At 38.3% G+C, this 21,863-nt stretch overlaps 1 non-coding gene across 1 annotated transcript; it reads left to right on the plus strand.

The window, feature by feature from the left end:
• Window positions 1-12,328: 12,328 nt before the first annotated feature.
• Window positions 12,329-12,435, plus strand: LOC128566108 (U6 spliceosomal RNA). Its single transcript, XR_008374404.1, has one exon. It is a non-coding gene; the product is annotated as a U6 spliceosomal RNA (small nuclear RNA).
• The last annotated feature ends 9,428 nt before the right edge of the window (window positions 12,436-21,863 follow it).

Genomic DNA, 21,863 nt, shown 5'->3' on the forward strand with positions numbered 1-21,863 from the left:
GCTCAAATCCACCAGGTTACTTGCTGAATTTTTGTCCTTTAACTCTCCTTCTGAATGGGAGCCTCTGTGGAAAGCTGGCTTCAGTCAGCCATCTTGTCTCCTCCCCTCTCAGACAGCTCTTGATATTTATATTCAGGCAATTTAGTGTCTAAATTCTTTCTATTTACACCCCATATCCAAAATTCATCATGACTGCATTTTCAGACAGTAAGTGATCAGAGTCCCTTACCTGGGGGGACAGAGACCTGTGTTGTGCCCAGCACTATGCTAAGCAGATTTTTGTAGACCTTTTTTTGTGATAATAAAATAATACAGATTGCATGTCTCTTAACTTTGATTCATATGTTTTTCCAATAAATCTGGTTCCTTACAAACTTAACACACGACACTGCGGAATTTGTTATCACCTACCTTTAACTATAACAAAACACATTTTTAAATCTGTTTATAGAAAGGAATGAATATAGTGCAGTTCCTGTCCTGCAGGGTGACTTGCATTTGCTGGTTAGGTGTACCGAAGATTTCTCCACTCTGGTAGTGGGCCGGTTTCCTCCACTGGGGTAGACTAACTTCTTTCAGGTTCTTCTTGATAGGAGTATTTCCCTGTTCTGAGCTCACCAATGTGCCTATTCCTGAGAGTGGTATAGGTAAGGATTCTCCTTCTGAGGTATAGAGACCTCTATTTATTTTGTCTCCCAGCATAGGATGCTCTTCTGATCACAGAACCTGCTCTCAGAAGGAAACACTCCAGATGTGCTAGGTATAGTTATGTCTTTTGCCCACCATAACTCCCAACCTTCCCTTTCTTCTCCCATGATCCTAAGGCAGTGTAACACTCCTCAGAACTCCTTTTTACAGCTTTTGGAGAAGAATTTCTCTTACATCTGCTGGGTTGGTAGGTTGCGTGTCTTGGGGTGCTGAGAACCCCATGTACAGTGTGACAGTCAGAGCTCTGATGACTGATTTGTACATGTTAGTTGGGCATCAATCCAGAGTCAACTCTGACTTTCAGCTCAGTGACTTCAAGATACTGTCTGATTGCTTAAACAGTGTGTTGTCATTTGCAGCCTGGAGTCCTGCTTAATTACACTAGGGTTTCTCTGCTTTAGCTGAAGACAGTCTCCTGGCAGATCTGGGAATCACTTGAGGAGCTAAGTGATCGTGCGACCTTTTTGGGCAGGTTTAGCTCTTCTCTGGCAGTCACACTCCTTTAAAATCCTAGCATGTTGCTGCTGGTTTCGATTTTGAGGGGGCCTCATCAGCTTGTAACAAATGCGGGATATCTCATTGGTCATGATCACAGAATCTGGACTTTGTCTTTGAAGTTTCTATCTCTTAGCAACGGTAGTCAGGCTTCTGTCCATAGCTCCAGGCCTGAGTTTAGTACCTTTGTTTTTATTCTTGCCTTTACAACAACAGAGAGGAAGGTGAGACATACAGATTTCTTTTAGCAAATGTGTGAAGAAGAGGATTTTCCCCCCTTCACCATTTTGAAAACCCTCGCCATAAAAACTTTAATTTGGGTATATTAGATAATATTTTTAGTATAGCCACATTGCTTTAGCAATTTGTACTGTGAAAGCTAACATTCAGAATTGAAATGTTTGTAATTTTAAAAGGCCTTTGATTCTGACTGAAATCCTGCAGTCAGACATTATGATTTTCTCTACATTTATGAACCATACTAATTTATTTCTTATATACTGCTTTCTCTTTGAGTTCTGAAAAGTCTTTCTAAAATGTTTCATTTCTGGTAATTGTATGAATGGATTTTATGTAGAAATATAAAGATTATTCATAATATGATTTAAAAGATACTTCTGAAAGTTTAAATGGCATAAAATACCTTCATTAGGAAGAAAACTGAGATGATGTAGATGAGGTGAATTAGAGAAACAATTGAGAGGTAAACTAATTAATTCATAAATGTTTTCTGAATTATAATTAAATTACAACATATTTACTAAAATCGTTTTTGGAATTATTTTCTTTGCTAGTTGATTTTGACTAAACTTTATAGCGAAAACTATTTCTTTTTATTACCACATAGTAGCAACATAAGACAAATATAGCTTGCTTTAAGAAATCCCAAAATATAAAACATAAACTTCTGACATATTATAAAAATGAAGTATCCAAGTAAAGGAAGGATTCTTTCAGAAAATTAATCATCTTATTTAATATACAGTTCTACTGGTGATTTATTTTCCAAAATGTACTTTCAGAAATTATATTCATTTTCTATTAGTGTATAATAAATTGCCACAGACACAGTACCTTTAAACAGCAGTCATTTATTAGTTCACAGGTCTGTAGGTCTGTAGTCAAGGCATGGCATGGCTGTATTCTTTGCTCTGGATATCATGGGTTAAATCAGAGTATTGACTATGCTGCATTAACTTTCTGGAGGTTCTTGGGAACCTCCACTTCCAAGTTCATTCAGGTTGTTGGAAGAATTCAGTTGCTGATGGTTGTAGGACCCAGGTTCCCATTTATTTCCTGATCATCAGCTAAAACTACTATTAGTTCTTAGCTCCTACCCACATTTCTTCCAAGTGGCCCCCTCTGTCTTCAAAGTGAGCAATAGTGAATTGTCTCCCCTCATACTTTGAAAGGCTTCCACCATGAGAAGATCAATGCCTTTCAGGGGCTCACCTGATTAGATCTGGCCCTCTGAGAATAATCGCCCTGTCAAAACATCAACTAATTTAGGACCTTAATTATATCTATATAACACTTCACAGAAGCACTTAAAGTAGTGTTTGAATGAATCACTGCACAAAGATTTGTGTGTCCTAAGGGGTGGGAATCTTGGAACCATCTCATTATTTTGCCTACTACACTTTTGACATGTGCCATGATTCGATTTAAAAAAAATTATTAAAAAATATGATTAAATAGTTACAAATGAGAGGTTAGTCAAAAGACTTGAAGTTATTTTAAGTAGGAGTTAAACTCCTCTAGTTCAAATTCTGATGTGTTTCTGGTCTCTCAGTCTGTCAACTCCCAATGTAAAGTATTGGCATTTTCCTGTGTGGACTTCACTTCAGCTCCTTTTCTACCAAGGCACAAGCCTTGCAGTCTTTTTACAGCAAGACAATGACTACAACATCACTGCCATTATGTAAGCTCTCTTCCCATCAGCCATTAGCTGGTAAAAGTGGTGTGTGTTGAGCATTTATAATAGCAAAGCTTGGGAACCTACAAATACACCCTATAAGCACATCACAAAAGTAGGGGAGGGCCTATACTTGTTCATTTTTTTAGCTTTGCTGCCCCCAAGAAAATGCCAGTTCTGAGATAGCATCCCCTATGTCAGCTACCTCTGGTTCAAAGGCAGCCCCTCCTCCTTAGAGGAAGGAATGTAGTCCCCAAGGCCTGGCTATACTCCAAATCAGCTCTCTTTATCTCTCTCAGGGCTAAGCTGAAAAAACACACCTTACATTCTGCCAGCTACTTAATCTCTCTTTCTCATTTCAAACTTCAATATATTCTTTAAAAAAAAAAATCATACTAAAAACTTCTCCAAAGCTAAGTGGCATAAACAGCTCTGTTTCTTGCATCCCAGTTCCCTAGGGAATGTTCATAATATTGTCTCCAGTCATTAAGAAAGTGTTAAATCATGTGCCACACACTGTTTAAGAACACAGAGAAGTGTGTAAAACTGCCATATTTCTAGCTGGGTCATCCTAGTACAGAATTGCCATGTGCCCAGAGATTTATGAATTTCAGAATGAATGAAGCACATGAGCTGTCACTGCTGTGCTGTTTGTGGTGGTGAGTTGGGGATGCTGTGCTTCAGGGGGCAGCCTGATTCACCCTTGGTGCATCAGCTCTGGCTCTTTGTCTTTGAGTCATCAGATCTCAAGCCCAGTTCTTCTGATTCCTATGTAAAGTCACTTCATGTTTCTGTGTTTTAGTTTTGTATCTTACAAGATATACACTTAGAGTTTTTATACATGCTAGAGATTATTTTAAGCACCCCTGCCTCCTGCATTGAGGACAAATCTTGCCGATGTGCTTCTTGTCCCTTGCATTAAGAACTGAGGCAGAGCTGGGTCAGTAGATGAGATTTCTCTTACTTTCTAAATACCCTCCACATCTCGAATCTCTTGTATGTAATCATTTCTCCATATCACCACTACCCCTCCCTTTGGTCCAAGTCATCAAACTTCTCTTATCTGAATTATGATAGTAGCTTCCTCTCTAGCCTCTCTGCTTTTCTCTTCACTCCCCCATAGTCTGTCTTCTATATGGCAGCTGAGACAATCCTTTAAAAACTGGAGTCTGGTCTTGTCACTTCTCTGCTCAGAGACCTGCAATGACTTCCCATTTTATTCAGCATAAGAATAAAAGCCCTTACAATGGCCTATAAGCCTTTCATTCTCTGCTACCCCCCAATTAGCTTTCTGACCCATCCCTGTATGTTTGGCTCCTGTGACGTTGTCCTTCTTGCTGTTCCTCACCCATGCAAGCATGATTTCACCTCAAGGTGAAATTGTCTTCTGTGTCTAGGTGCTCTTCCCTCTGATGTGTGCCACCTCCTTATATCTGTTTAAATGTCACCTTCATAAAGAGGTTCACACAGACTCTTCTCTACCTTCCCTCCCATAGTCCTTGTCATAATTTCCACACACTGTGTGTCTTACGAATTTTCTATATGTATTAGTCATTTTTTGTTTTCCTTTGGGAGGATGCAAGTTCCATATGGGCACATGTATTTGCCTTTCTTCTCTGGAACAGCACCTGGGATGTAGTGGGGGCTCAATAAATATATATGGAATTAACGAATGAATGAATGTTGTGCTAAAGAAGACAGAGATGGACAAAGACTAAGTCATGTCAGTTAAAAAGCTGGTGCGTTGTTGCAGCCCCTATGGCTCTGGTCTCGATTGCCGCAGGAATGACTAAGGCCTGACGTGGATTAGAAGTACAAGCTTGCAGGAGGCAGGCTAACCTTGATTGCAAGGTAGTCCGGAGCAACCTCCACAGTAGCCTTTTATTGAGACAATATAAGACAGGTGAGGGAGTATTAGACAATGACTACATGCCTAAGGATTACCCTGGGCTCAGGCTCTTTCTCCACAACAAGAACTTGCAGACAAATTGCTCGAGGGTCCGCCCTCAAGCTGCAAATCATCTTGCTCAGAGGTTGTCTGGCTCTTGGCTGGATGACCTGGATAGACAAGGAAGAAAATCTGTTGTTGGTTATTTCAGCCGTTCTCCTCACTGAGGAGCTTTCGGCTAAGCAAAAGAAACAGAAGGGCATTTAAGTATAACACAGAATTACACCAATGGAACTAATCCGGATAAAAGGGAAACTATTTTAGCCAAACTAGGCATGGGGAAAACATGACCCCTTGGTGCTAATCATCACCCAACTATGTGCTATGGGCTGACCCATAGGGCCCATGACGCTTCCATGGGAAGTATTAACCACCAGCCACAGTTATGTTAGGTGGGGAAAAGGCTGTACCAAACTCAGACCCTTTCCAAAGAGCAGTATAACTTTAAGTAAAGATCAGGTGCCCAACTGAAACATATATATCCAACAAGTGAAATTCTCGTACTTTGGCCAATACCAGTATAAACATTACCTCAAAGCCTGCTGTTCGTGGTCTTTGTTGTCATAACCATCAAAGGTTTAGAAGATGCATTCTAAGCTTACCTGGGGCTTGTTATTCAGCCCAAAATAATGAAATCCTGTATCAATCTTCCCACTCTGCATAGAAGCTCCAACTGCCTCTTAGGGAAATAGGGTGCTGACTGCTCTTAACTACTTCCTGCTGCTGATGGACGGTGATATGGGAGAGGCAGCTAGAGTTCCCACAGAGGAGATTGATCCAGGGTTTCTGTATTATTAAATAACCTAGGCTCCAAAAATCAGGGTCCTTTGAGTAAAAGAAAAGGTAGTGAAAACAAATTTGTTAAGGTGCTGGCAAGGTTTTCTGTTCATGTTGAGGCTTAATCCAGTGGGTTGGTAACTGCTGCTTCTCTTTATGTTCCGTAATAATATGGGCAAAATCTTGACCCCAATGCAGTACGTAACCAGGCTTCCACTCTGACATGTCAGGTTTTCTATAAAAAATAGGTTATTGTTTTGGAGAGGATGGTGAATGAATGAGAGATATCCAATGGCGTTCTGCAGCTGTCTTTCTGTCATTGCTGAGATTCAGAAAAGAGCTCTAGTGAGCATGTACTTAGGACTATTATTCAAGGGGAAGATATCCTCTCCCTCTCTCTGTTTATCTAACATATCTTTCAATGTTTTATGACATCGCTCAATAATGGCTTGTCCTTGAGAATTGTAAGGAATACAATGAGATAATTGAATATTCCAAAAAGATAGGAAGGTATTTAATTTGTGAGTGGAATAAGAAGGTGCATTATCGGGCAGTGCCTGTGGCTCAAGGAGTAGGGAGCTGGTCCCACATGCTGGAGGTGGTGGGTTCAAACCCAGCCCCGGCCAAAAACCACAAAAAAAAAAAAAAAAAAAGAAGGTGCATTATCAGTTTTAATAGATTTAGGGAGACCCATAATATTAAAGCATTCTGACAAATGTTGAATTACGTGGTGAGTCCTTTCTCCCGGTAAAGCAGTAGCCCAAGAGAAATGAAAGTATCTATGCAATGATGAACATGTTTCAATTTACCAAAGGATGAGACAATGGTCACATCCATCTGCCATATCTGATTTGCTGCTTCTCCTCTAGGGTTGGTTCCCTCCGGAAAGGGAGGTAAGTGTATAAAGAATCTGCTGAGACTGAGTCCTTATAAGTTGAAATTTCTTACGGAGCATTTTTGCAGTAGCTTGTGTGTAAGAGTGAAAGGTAGAAGCTTTTTGAACATTACCAATAAGGGCCCGATCTATTTTTGCATTCAATAAGGTCATTGGACCCGGTAGTATGTGGTGCTCTGATATGAGTTATGTAGATAGAGTGAGTATGATGCCATATAAGTGCCTGAATAGACTCAAAGAGAGAAGAAATCTCATCAGTGGAAGTGATAGTTGCTGTTTCTATCTTTCTAATAGCTATGCAGTCATACTGAGAGTCCGTGACCACATTTATTGCACAAAGAAAGTCTTGAAGTAAAATAAAAATAGCATATATTTAATGTTTTTGAACCAAGGTATAAGGACTTTGAACAACTTTGGAAGTATTACCATCTGTATATCCAACTTTACTGTGCTTGCTGGCATCTGTGTAAAAGATAACAGTGTCAAAAATTGGAGAGTCTCTAACAACATAAGGGAGCATCCAAGCAGTAAGCTTTAAAAACTGAAGTCTTTTGTCATTAGGATATTCATTAGTAATTGAGCCTATATGGAATGCAAAAGCAATTTGCCATGATATTGATAATTGAAAATTGAGTTGAATTTGCTTTTCTGTGAAAGGAACAATAATAGAATAAGGACCTGTAAGTTGGAAAATTCTATTTTGACCCTTAGCAACCAATTCACAAATTTTATCTAATTATTGTGGTAATTTTTGTGTAATTCTGTTCAAAAGGAACAGCCATTCTAAAAGAGTATCTACTTGATAAATAACTCCAGTTGGGGAGTGACTAGTAGCTATAATTATTAGCCAAATCGGAAAGCTGACATCAATCCTATCTAATTCTTTTGATGCAAACTCTTTTTCAATTAGTTGCAGTTCTTCCGGAGTGAGTGAAGGAGGACTATTTAAGTCCAAAGGTCCTTCCAGAATTTTGAAAAGATTAGACGTAGGTTGGTATTCCTAAAATAGGACATAACCAATTAATATGACCTAATAGCTTTTGAAAGTCATTTAAAGTAGACGGGAATCCAATCAGAGTTGAAAACATTGTGAAAGAATTTGAATTTGAGTCAATTTATATCCTAAATAATTCTAAGGAGCTGTAGTTTGCACCTTTTCTAAAGCAATTTGAAGACCATAAGACTATAATATTCATACAACTTGTTCAAACATTTCCTGTAAAACAGTCAAAGTCTGATGTGCCAATAAGATGTCATCCATATAATGAATAATGTAGGCTGTAGAGTATCTCCTTCTAAGAATCTGTAATGGTTGATTGACAAAATTGACACTGTTGGACTATCAACATACCTTGTGGCAGAACCTTCCACTGGTAACGCTTGGGAGGCTTCTGCTGATTATAGACAGGAACATAAAAAGCAAAAATGTGGTCAGTCTCTAGGATGCAGGTATATGGTAAAAAAAAAAATCCTTTAAGTTAATAACATACAAATACCATTTGGAAGGAATCAGAGTGTAAAGGAAGTCCTAATTGCAGGGGTCCCATGAGTATAGTAGTTTTGTTAACTTAGTGAAGGTCAGTGAGCATTCTCCAATTGCCTGATTTCTTTAACACACAAATAGGAGAATTCCAAGGGCTGATAGAGGGCTCGATATGCCCTTGCTCCCATTGTTCCTGTACTACTAATTTTAAAGCATCCAGTTGTTCCATAGTTAATGGCCACTGCCCCACCCACACTGGATTACTATTCTTCCAGGATAACCTGAAAGCATATTTCAGGGCAGTGGCCTCTATGCTAAATTTGACATTTGCAAGGAATTAGATAAGGGGATAGTATGATTCTCACAGCATTCCATTACTGGAGCAAATCACAACCCCATAGGTTAATAGCAATGTTGGCTATATATGGTTGGATTTAAGCATTCTGCTTGTCCAGCCCCAAGCAGAGCGAAGGCAAAATACTCTGAAAGATTGAATCTAAAGTTCTGATGCCAACAAGAGTAATATCAACAACTCGTTTTGGTCATTCCCTGGGCCACTGATTTAGAGCCATAACCAAAACAGCCTGTGTCTAACAGGCCAGTAAAGATTTTATCTTTCAGAGTCAATTGAGGCATACTTATTAACAGACATTTGCCAGAAAATATGGCTTGTGTTACCAGGCTCACCAGTATGCTTTCCCCGAGTACCTTGTAACTTAATGTGTGGCAAGAGTAGCAATTGAGCAATCTTTTGTCTGGCCAAAATTTGAGTTGCTTGGTTTACTGAGATCATGATCTGTATTTCTCCTAAGTAATTACCATCAATAGCACCTGTGTGGACTAACATTTCCTGACATGCTAATTCAATTTTCCCAAGCAATAATCCAACAGTACCTGGGGGCAGAGGACAACACATTCCTGTTTTCAATTCTTTTGCTCCCATGTGTGGAAGCAAAAGGACATTATCATATGCCAGTAAGTCCAGAGCAACACTGCCTGAGGTGGTGTGTAAAGGAGACTGAACAGAGTGAAGTTGCTGGTGAATGAGTACATTCTCATACCCGTATTCTTTGCCTGGGGCCTGCCTACTAGTTTTCCTGCGATAAAGCTGTTCCCTTTTTATCGAACTGAGAGTGGCACTCACTTGCCCAATGGGGTGCTTTCTTACACCTGGGACATAACCCAGGGGGTTTCCATTTGTTATAAGTCTTTTGGTTATTGTTTTTGCTATAGATCTTCCTTTTCCAACACTCTTTTCTCCTATGTCCCAATTTTCCACAGTTAAAATGTTTAGGATGGTACGGACTGACCCCTTCTTTTAAAATGGCAGCAAGCAAATTAGCTTTGTGGAATTCTGTTCCTATATCAGCACATGCCTGTATATATTCCTCTAAGGGAGCATTTTGTGCTCTCAAAGATCATAAGGCCTTTTGACACTCAGAGTTAGCATTCTCAAATGCTAAAGTTTGGAAAAGCATGTCTCTGAGTTCCAGCTGGGCAATGGCCTTATCGACTGCAGTTTTTAATCGGGCTAGAAAGTTGGTATAAGGTTCATTCTCTGACTGCATTATCTTAATAAAAGATTTAGAGATATCTCCAGGAGTCTGAACCTTTTCCTAGGCCCTAAGACAACACAGTCTGATCTGGACTATGGCTGTGTCATCGTACTGAAGTTGATTGGGAATCTCCAGTCACTGACCAGACCCAGTGAGCTGTTCTGATATTATAGGGACTCCTCTCTGCTTGTTTTGGTGACTCATTAGGTCATCCTCCTCCTTTCACCAGGTTTTGAACTGTAAATACTGTCCAGACTGAAGAACAGTTCTGGCTATCACGTCCAAGTCATAAGGAATGAGCCACTGCTCTTGTGCAAGTCCCTGTAATAGACTTCTAGAAAACGGGGATTGCATATCATATTGTGCTACAGCCTGTTTCAAATCTTTCAGAACTGCAAAGGTGATCATATGGTGATCAAAATGTTGGCCGCCCTTGAGGGTGTTGTGGATCGGGAGGAATATCAGTGACTGTAACCAGAAAAAGCCCCAAAGTGTCTTCCCACTTAAAGTTACCCGTTTTACGCCCTTCTAACACAGCCTTCATCACAAAAGTCACAGGTGGTTCATTTACATAAGGAGGCACTGAGGGCACTATTGGGTGGTGTAAGTTGGCATTTCTGATGGTGAGACTATTTGCCCGGTATTCCAATTATTTGATCTGAGCAGCCATAATGGCCACAGAAGTAATTCCTTGCTTATTTGTGTCTGTAGCATATGCTCTTGATTCCCAGTTCTCCTTAGGTCCAGCTTCCCACTGAACCTCACTATTCTCCTCACTTTCAAATTCTGTTTGAACATCATCTTCTTCTTCAGTTTTTAATTCTCATGAATCTCCAAACAGGAAGCTACCCATTGTTTTCTCTAAATGTCTTCGCTTATTTACCAAAGACCTCACTTATTCTGAGTGAGGTTCTGTAGATTCTAAATTGGCCCAAGGTCCCACTTGTCCTGAGCAGAGTTTCCCTTTAGACTTCCTCCCACTGTCTGTCAAAGGCCTCACTTACTTCCGAGTGTCACTTTCCCCTTTGGTCCACACTCCTGGTGTCTTGTGTCCTGCTGGATCCTGCTGACTATGCCAGATGTCACAGCCCCTATGGCCCTGGTTTTGATCACCACAGGAAGGAACCAGGCATGATGCAGATTAGAAATACAAGCTTGCAGGAGGTGGGCTAACCTTGATTGCAGGGCATCCCCGAGAAACCTCCGCAGTAGCCTTTTATCGAGACAGTACAAGACAGGTGAGGGGAGTATTAGACAATGACTACATACCTAAGGATCACCCTGGGCTTGGGCTCTTTCTCCACAAGCACCTGTGGATGAATTGCCCAAGGGTCTGCCCCCCAGCTGCAAATCATCTTGCTCAGAGGTCATCTGGCTCTTGGCATCCTCTACAATGCGTCACAGAGCAGCATGCAGAAAGGCTATTCTCAAGTCTGTGCATTGTAAGGAATCTTGAGAGAGGGCTGGAATTCCAGGAAAGGCTCGTATTACAATGGAAAACTGGACTGCTGCTCAGAAGCTGAGGTGGAAGACCAGGCAATGGCCTGGTCATATGGGAAGTTGAAAGGAGGCTAAACTCAGACTTATTCCAGTTACCAGATATTAAGAGAGGGCATAGTATCTGATACACTTCCTTCTCTGAACAGGTGATGTTGATGAACCAGAGAAAAACAGAGTTTACAAATGAAGGGCACTAGTGCTCAAAGCTCAGTGGAGCTAGGAAGGGCAAAAATTGATTGTTATCTTCAGTTATTATTTTTTTTATTATTAAATCATAGCTGTGTACATTAGTGCAGTCAAGGGGTAAAATGTGCTGGTTTCATGTACAATCTGAAATATTTTCATCAAACTGTTTAACATAGCCTTCATGGCATTTTCTTAGTTATTGTATGAAGACATTTGTATTCTGCCTTTAGTAAGTTTTGCCTGTACCCATTCTAAGTTGCACCATAGGTGTGGCCCCACCAATTACCCTCCCTCCACCCCAGCCTTCCCCCTCCCCTTCCCTCCCTTGGCCCTTTCCCCATATTCTTGTGCTATAGTTAGGTTATAGCCTTCAAATGAAAGCTATAAATTAGCTTCATAGTAGGGCTGTGTACATTTGATACTTTTTCTTCCATTCTTGAGATACTTTGCTAAGAATTCCAGCTCCATTCATGTAAACATGTTATCTTCAGTTATAAAGTGCTCATTTCCACTAGACCTTGCAGAGTTTTCAAAAGAAAAGCCTAAGGTCAATGCACATGAAGAGGTTGGCTGTTTTGTAATTATAGGTGCATGTTTTTAATCATTTAAAAATATTTTAAATATACGGTAGAAGCTCTATACTTCACCACCTTTCTACATCGACCACCTCCTTTAGTTGACCTAATTTTTATAGATTGGACATGCACCACATGTATGTATCAGTACAGTAGGCCTAGTTCCATATGTTGACCACCTCATTTGTTACAGTTCCTTCAACTTATGGAAGTTCTACTGTAATTAGTAGAATTAAAAGTAGTTGTTTGTCTTTGTCTAATGGACTAACTTATCTAAAATATCATTGAGTGTGCTTGTTTTGGCAGCACATGTACTAGAATTGGAATGACACAGAGAAGATTAGCATGGCCCCTGTGCAAGGATGACACACAAATTAGTGAAGTGTTCCATATTTTTATGATTCAGACAATCATAATGGGGGTGGATAAGAAAATGGAAAGACAGAATCAAAAGTCAGACAAGAGATATGTAGACTATAGAAAGAATATGGCAGAGATTAAGGAAATGAATGAGACAATTAGGGAATGGAAAGATGCAGTAAAAAGTATCAAAAATAGATTAGACCATAGAGAATAAATAACCTCAGAGCTAGCAGATAAAGTGTTCACATTAACCCAGGTAGTTACAAAGGCAGAAAAGAAGAGAAAGAAAGCACAGCAGGTGCTTAAAGAACTATGAGACTCCATGAAACATTCAAACGTACAAATAAGAGGTCTCCAAAAGGGAAGAAGATTGTCCAAAAGGAATGGAAACCCTGCTGGAGACTATCAAAAATGAAAACTTCCCAAGTTTTCCTAAATGTCCCGATACACTCCTTTTAGATGGATACCGAACCCCAGGTTTTCTCAACTCTAACAGAGCTTCTTCAAGACACAGTGTAATGAACCTATCCAAAGTCAAGATGAAGGAGAAAATTTTGCAAGCAGCTAGGAGTAAGTGCCAACTAACCTATAGGGGGAGAGTCATTAGGATGATAGCATACTTTTCAACTGAAAATTTTCTAGCTAGACAAGCCTGGTCATCCACCATCAACATCCTTAAACAAAATAATTTTCAGCCCAGAATTCTGTATGCTGCTAAACTAAGCTTCAAAATTGATGGAGAAATGAAATCTTTTATGGACATACAAGCACTGAGGAAATTCACCGCAAGACCAGCTCTACAGGAAATACTTCGCCCTATTTTCAACACTGAACACCACATTGGACCATCACGAAAGTAAACCTAGAAGCCAAAGGCCACAACTTTGCTTCCACAATGGCATAAAGGATAAAACTACACAATAGACTTACCCAAACAAGATGAATAAAATTCTACCACACTTGTTGATACTCTCAATAAATGTCAATGGATTGAATTCCCCACTGATGTGGTAAAAGCACATCAAAATGTGGGATAAAAAAACACAAACTACCCATTTGCTGTCTCCAGCAGAAATACCTAGCCATGAAGGACAAATCAAGACTCAAGGTTAAGGGACGGAAAACAGTATTTCAAGCAAATGGAAATCAGAAGGAAGGTGGGGTTGAATCTTATTCTCAGATACAAGCAGATTCAAAGCAACTATAGTTGAGAAAGACAAATATGAACACTTCATATTGGTCAAAGGAACAATACAACAAGAAGACATCTCAATTTTAAATATTTATGCACCCAGCTTAAATGCTCCCAGATTTATGAAACAAACCTTGACAGATTAGGACATGTTCTTTAAACAGAAACTAAATCAGAATACAAAGGACTTAAATGAGACCCTGGAACAAATGGGATTAATAGACATATACAAAACACACAATCTCAAAGTAAAAGGATATACTTTTTTTCTCATAAATCAATGGCACATACTTCAAAATAGATCACATCCTAGGATAGAAATCAAACCTCTGCAAAATTAAAGGAATGGAAATTATACCTTGTCTCTTCTCTGACCACAGGCTATAAAGGTAGCAGTCAACCCCAACAAAAACATTCAACCCCACACAAAGGCATGGAAATTAAACAATGTTATGCTGAATGATAGATGGGTTCAGGATGAGATAAGAGAGGAAATTGTTAAATTCCTCAAACACAACGAAATGAAGACACAAATTACCAAACCTGTGGGATACAGCAAAAGCAGTCCTGAGAGGAAAATTTATTTCACTAGATACCTCCATCCAAAAAAAAAAAAAAACCAAAAGAAAGAAAGTGAGCACATCAACATACTCACAAACCAACTTATGGAAGTGGAAAAAGAAGAACAATCTAATCCTAACCCCAGCAGAAGAAAAGAAATAACCAAAAATAAAATCAGAGATTAATGAAAGTGAAAAGAAAAAAATCATTCAGAAAATGAACAAAACAAAAAGTTGGTTTAAAAAAAAAAACCAACAAATAAAATAGATAACCTTTAGCCAGACTAAACAGAATCAGAAAAGTAAAATCTCTAGTAATCTCAATCAGAAACAATAAAGGGGAAATAACAACAGATGCCACAGAAATACAAGAAGTTATCTCTGAACACTACAAAAACTCCACATCTAGAAATTTGACAATGTGGAGGAAATAAATCAATACTTGGAATCACACCCTCTTCCTAGACTTAATCTAGAAGAAATAAATCTGAACAGAATAATTTCAAGCACCGAGATTAAAGAAACAATAAAAAAACTCGAACAAAAAAATACCTTGGTTCAGATGGCTTCACACTGGAATTCTATCAAACCTTCAAATAAGAGCCTAATCCCATGTTGCAGAAATTATTCCAAAAAATTGAGAAGGAAGGAGTCATTCCCAACATGTTCTATGAAGCAAACATCACCCTGATACTAAAACCAGGAAAAGATGCAACTAAAAAGGAGAACTTTAGACCAATTTCACTAATGAATATAGATGCAAAAATTCTCAACCAAATCTTACTCAGTAGATTACAGCTTCTCATTTAAAAATTCATACATTGACAACTTTTGGGGTCAAGACACAATTATAAGAGTGACTTTACCTAACAAATGTAATCAATGTGACCTAGTTTCTTGTACCTTCAATGAATCCCCAACAATAGAAAATATTTAAAAAAAAAGTCATACATCATGATCAAATAGGTTTCATCCTAGGGATGCAAGGTTGTTTTAACATACACAAGTCCATAAATGTAATTCACAATATCAACAGAAGCAAAAATAAAGAGCATATTATCCTCTCAATAGATGCAGAAAAAGCATTGGTAAAATCCAACATCCTTTTCTAATTAGAACTCTGAAGAAAATACACAAAGGTGGTACATTTCTTTCTTTCTTTTTTTTTTTTCTTTTTGTAGAGACAAGAGTTTCACCTTACCACCTTCAGTAGAGTGCCATGACATCCCATGACTCACAGCAACCTCCAACTTCTGGGCTTATGTGATTCTCTTGCCTCAGCCTTCTGAGCAGCTGGGACGACAGGCGCCCACCACAACGCCCACCTATTTTTTTTGTTGTTGTTGTTGCAGTTTGGCCGTGGCCAGATTTGAACCTGCTACCCTTGGTATATGGGGCCGGTGCCCTACTCACTGAACCACAGGCACCACCCAGTGGTACATTTCTTAAACTGATTGAAGCCTTCTACAACAAACCCACAGCTAATATTATACTGAATGAAGTAAAAACTGAAAGCTTTTCCACTCAGATCTGGAACTAGACAAGGTTGTCCTCTATCACCGCTAATATTCAACATAGTGCTGGAAGTTCTAGCCAATACTATCAGACAAGAGAAGGTAATAAAGGGCTTCCAAATGGGGGCAGAGGAAGTTAAACTCTCTCTCTTTGCTGATGAGATGATATAGTTAGAGAACCCCAAAGACTCAATCCCAAGACTCCTAGAAGTGATCAAAAAATACACTAATGTCTCAGGATATAAAATCAATGTCCATAAATCAGTAGCCTTTGTACATGCCGATTACAGCCAAGATGAGAAGCTAATAAAGGACACAATTCCCTTCACAGAAAATACGAAAAAAACGAAATACCTAGGAAAAGAGGTGAAGGACCTCTATAAAGAAAATTGTAAAACCCTAAAGAAAAAAATAGCAGAGTATATTAACAAATGGAAGAACATACCATTCTCATGGATGGGAAGAATCAACATTGTCAAAATGTCTATACTTCCCAAAGCAATTTACAGAGTCAATGCAATCCCCATTTAAATACCAATGTCACAATTTCAAGATTTGGAAAAAACAATTCTTCATTTTGTATGGAACCAGAAAAAACACCTGTATAGCCGAGGCAATTCTTCATAATAAAAACAAGTTTGGGGACCTCAGCCTACCAGACTTTAGGCTGTACTACAAGGTCATAGATCAAACCAGTATGGTATTGGCACAAAAATAGAGACATAGATATCTGCAACCAAATAGAAAACCATGAGAGGAAACTAATATCTTAAAGCCATCTGATCTTTGACAAATAAACAACAATGTACACTGGGAGAAAGATTCCTTATTCAATAAATGGTACTGGGAGAACTGGATAACCACTTGCAAAAGACTGAAACTAGACTCTGCACCTCTCTCCACTCACAAAAACTGATTCAAGATGGATAAAATATCTAAGTCTAAGGCATAAAACAATAAAAGTCCTTGAAGAAAGTGTAGGAAAAACACTTGAAGGTATTGGCCTGGGGAAAGACTTTATGAAGAAGACACCAATGGCAATTGCAACAACAACAAAAATAAACAAACGGGACTTAATTAAACTGAATAGCTTCTGTACAGCTAAGGAGACAACTAAAGCAAAGAGACAACCATCAGAATAGAAAAGATATTTGCATATTATGAATTGGACAAAAGCTTGATGACTAGGATCCACGGAGAACTCAAATTAAGCAAAAAAGAAAGAGCCAACAATCTCTTATATCAATGGGTAAGTGAGATAAATAGAACCTTCTCTAAAGAAGACAGATGAATGGCTAACAAACATATAAAAAAATGCTCATTGTCCCTAATTATCAGAGAAATGCAAATCAACTAAGATATCACCTAACTTCAGTGAGAATGGCCCACCTCACAAAGTCTCAAACCTGCAAATGCTGGTGTGGATGTGTCGAGAAGGGAACACTTTTATGTTGTTGATGGAACTGCAAACTAATACAACCTTTTTGGAAGGAAGTATGGAGAATTCTCCAGGAACTCATAGTAGACCTCCTGTTTGATCCTGCAGTCCCATTACTGGGCATCTACCCAGAAGAAAGTAATCATTTTATCACAGGACATTTGAACTAGACTGCTTTTTGAAGCTCAGTTTACAATTTCCAAATTGTGGAAACACCCTAAATGTCCATCAACACAAGAATGGATTAACAAGCTGTGGTATATGTGTACCATGGAATACTATTCACCTACTAAAAAGATGGAGACTTTACATCTTTTGTATTAATCTGGAGGGAGTTGAAACACATTCTTCTTAGTAAAGCATCACAAGAATGGAGAGGGATACAATGTACTCAGTTCTGATATGAGGATAATTGATGCTAGCACATGATAGAGGTGGGGGAGTGTGTGACATGCCTCTTGTGGGTGGGACACAATTATAGGAGGGACTTTACCTCACAAATGCAAGCAGTGTAACCCAGTTCTTTGTACACTCAATGATTCCCTAACAACAACAACAAAAATCAGCTTCCCCAGCACATAGCCAGGTTATTAATGCCCCGTCTGAGTCTTAGGTTCCTGAACTGTAAAATGAGGTAATAACAGTCTCTACCATCAGAGGTCACTATAGAGAAATAAATGACATAGTGCAGATGAAGTTTTGAGAATAGGTCTTGGCATAAAATAAATGCTCAGAAATGTTAGTCATTATTTGACATGAATTCTGCCCTCAACTACTGTAAATTATAGATTATAAAAATTGTGTATAACTAATGTTGATAGAAAGTAGAAAAGGTAAGTACCATTAAGAAAGAGACAGAGTGCTAAGTTTTTCATTTTTTATTACATGAATGTTTTGTTAAATATATACATGGTGCAAGAATCAAAAGGCACAAAAAGTGACACATACGAGTAAGTTTCCTGCTCACAGCTCTCCCCAGCTGGGTAGATCCTCTGCTTAGATTCAGCCACCATTAATAGTGTCTTATGTGTTCTTCCAGAGAGTCTTTGCACATTGAGCATGAGTGTATATGTTTTTCTTCTTTCACACAAATCAAAGCACAATACCACTGTCTGGGCACATTTATTTATCACTTAGTAAACTACAATGGAGGTCATTACATGTGTGGACCCATGCAGATCTGCTCTATGCTATTTGATTGCATGAGAGGACATTGTTGAGTAACCAGTTCTGTGTTGGTAGAATTTTGGGTTGCGTCCGATATTTTGCTATTACAAAAAGACTGCTGCAATAAATATTCTTTTTTTTTTTTGGAAAAAAATATCATTGAGTGATTTATACAAACTCTTTTATTATTACTTTCTGGGCAATCTCTCAAGTGATTGTCCTTTACTTGAGGTCTGGATTGTGATTCTTAATGTGTGGTCTTTATTTTTACTATCAGTGTATTGATTTTTTAACATTGATAACTTTTCCTTCAGAGATTTATTCCCTAAATTGGATATTGTCATTTCTTTTGCTTGAGTAGGTAGATATCTGAATTTACCCTAATTAGAATCGACTGATCCAGGTTGACAAAGAGCCCCATGCAGCCTACATTATGATATGCATAAAGAATGAACTTAGTTTTCTCAAGAGTCAATGTTTTTCCATTTATTTTAAGATAATTCAGAAAGTCCCATAAAATCCTTCTCAGAAATAATTCTGAAAATATTTCAAAGTATAAAACACACATATGAAATATATGAGCTGAAAATTCAAAGTATGAAAATTCACTTAAATCTATTCTAGTCAATATCCTTCCATATGGGATACATACCTCCAACTATATTCAATAAAAATAGTTCAGTAAAAATAAGTATCAATCATATTGCAAAGCCCTGGGGAATATCAGAATGAACAGAGCCAACCAAGTTGGCTTTTGGAAGCTCACAGAATAGTAGGAGAGAAACGCAAGTTTGATAGCAATTACAATAAAGCATGAATTCTGTCAAGGGAGATATGTGTTCATGGGGGGGCTACAGGAACAAAGTGGAGAAGCACTGAGCTCAACATAACTATGGGCATTGAGGACATTTTCTTAAATATACAATACGTACATTGACTGTTGAAAGATAGAAAGGAATTATCCAGGTGGGTGGGGAAAGAATAGTGTAGAAAAGTGAGGCAGAAGGAACTGCATATTACTGTTCAAAGCTCTGAAAAAGCAACATGTATTTGGGGGGAATTTGAGTTGATTAATGTTCTCTGAGAGTACTGAAGGTGGTGAGGCTGAGCCAGACCAGGAAAACTCGTGTGTTATATTTTAGGAAATTTTGATGAAGAGACCTGAGGTGTTTGTAATGAGTAGATGTGATTATTTCCATTCTTCAGAAATTTCACTGAAGGATAATGGTAGTTACTACATATTTTTCTTACTTAATTCTCCTCATAAGCTTGTGACCAGTTGAGTGTTTACAGCATATTGGATTTAACTGAAAAGATGGCCATTTTGTTCTGTCCCCTTCTTTATCCTTCTTCATAAATTTCATCTATTTTCAATTTTCTGTTATTTGTGGTAGCTACTGATGACAGGACAGATGTATTAACTTGCATAACTGTTTCTCCTCTTCATTTATTGCTCTGGATTTCTTTAAGGCTGCATAATATTCCATGGTGTACATATACCACAATTTATTAATCCATTTGTGGATTGATGGGCACTTGGGCTTTTTCCATGACTTAGCAATTATGAATTGGGCTGCAATAAACATTCTGGTACAAATATATTTGTTATAATGTGATTTTTGGTCTTCTGAGTATATACCTAGTAGAGGAATTATAGGATTGAATGGCAGATCTATTTTTAGATCTCTAAGTGTTCTCCAAACATCTTTCCAAAAGGAATGTGTTAATTTGCATTCCCACCAGCAGTGTTCCCTTTTCTCCACACCCACACCAACATCTCTGGTCTTGGGATTTTGTGATATGGGCTAATATTTCTGGAGTTAGATGATATCTCAAAGTAGTTTTGATTTGCATTTCTCTGATGATTAAAGATGATGAGCATTTTTTCATATGTCTGTAGGCTGTGCACCTGTCTTCTTCAGAGAATTTTCTCTTCAGAAACTTCAGAGATGTTCTTCCCCTTGCCCAGCCTGCAATGGGATCACTTGTTCTTTTCTTGCTTATACGTTTGAGTTCTCTGTGGATTCTGGTTATTAAACCTTTGTTGGAGACACAACCTGCAAATATCTTTTCCCATTCTGAGGGCTGTTTGCTTGCTTTACTTACTGTGTTTTTGGCTGTGCAGAAGTTTTTTAGTTTGATCAGGTCCCAGTAGTGTCTTTTTGAAGCTGCTTCAATTGCCTGGGGGGTCCCCCTCATAAAATACTCACCCAGACCAATTTCTTCAAGGGTTTTCTCTGCACTCTCTTCTAGTATTTTTATAGTTTCATGTCTTAAGTTTAAATCTTTAATCCAGTGAGAGTCTATCTTAGTTACTGGTGAAAAGTGTGGGTCCAATTTCGGTCTTCTACAGGTCACCAGCCAGTTCACTGAGCACCAATTGTTAAATAGGGAATCTTTTCCCCAATGAATGTTTTTAATTGGCTTGTCAAAGATCAAATAATGGTAAGTAGCTGGATTCATATCTTGGTTCTCTATTCTGTTCCAGACATCTACTTCTCTGTTTTTGTGTCAGTGCCATGCTGTTTTGATCACTATCAATTTATAGTATAGTCTGTGGTCTGGTAGCGTGATTTCTCCTGCTTTGTTTTTTTTTCTGAGTAATGTCTTGGCTATTTGAGGTTTTTCTGATTCCATATAAAATGAAGTATTATTTTTCAAGATCTTTAAAGTATGACAGTGGAGCTTTAATAGGGATTGCATTAAAACTGTATATTGCTTTGGGTAGTATGGACATTTTAACAATGCTGATTCTTCCCAGCCATGAGCATGGGATGTTTTTCCATTTGTCAACATTTTCAGGTATTTCTTTTCTTAGAGTTTCATAGTTCTTTTTATAGAGATCTTTCACGTCCTTTGTTAGATAAACTCCCAAATATTTCATCTTCTTTGGTACTGCTGTGAATGGAATAGAGTCCTTAACTGTTTTTTCAGCTTGACTATTGTTGGTATATATAAAGGCTACTGATTTATGAATGGTAATTTTGTAACCTGAGATGCTGCTGTATTCCTTGATCACTTCTAAGAGTTTCGTAGTAGGATCCCTGGTGTTTTCCAGGTATACAATCATATCGTCTGTGAAGAGCGAAAGTTTGATCTCTTCTTACCCTATATGGATACCTTTGACCACCTTTTCGTCCCTAATCGCAGAGGCTAAAACTTCCATTACAATGTTAAAGAGCAGTGGAGACAATGGGCAGCCTTGTCTGGTTACTGATCTGAGTGGAAATGACTTCAATTTAACTCCATTCAATATGATATTGGCTGTGGGTTTGCTGTAAATGGCCTCTAACAGTTAAAGAAATGTCCCTTCTATACCAATTTTCTTAAGTGTTCTTATCACGAAGGGATGCTGGATATTATCAAAAGCTTTTTATCAATTGAGAGAATCATATGGTCTTTGTTTTTTAATTTGTTTATGTCCTGAATTATACTTACAGATTTACGTATATTGAACCAGCCTTGAGACCCTGGGATAAAACCAACTTGGTCATGATGTATAATTTGTTTGATGTGTTGCTGGATTCTGTTTGTTAGGATCTTGTTGAATATATATATATATATTTTTTGTAGAGACAGAGTCTCACTGTA

This window comes from Nycticebus coucang, chromosome 14 (assembly GCF_027406575.1).
Source record: "Nycticebus coucang isolate mNycCou1 chromosome 14, mNycCou1.pri, whole genome shotgun sequence".
Lineage (NCBI taxonomy): Eukaryota > Metazoa > Chordata > Mammalia > Primates > Lorisidae > Nycticebus > Nycticebus coucang.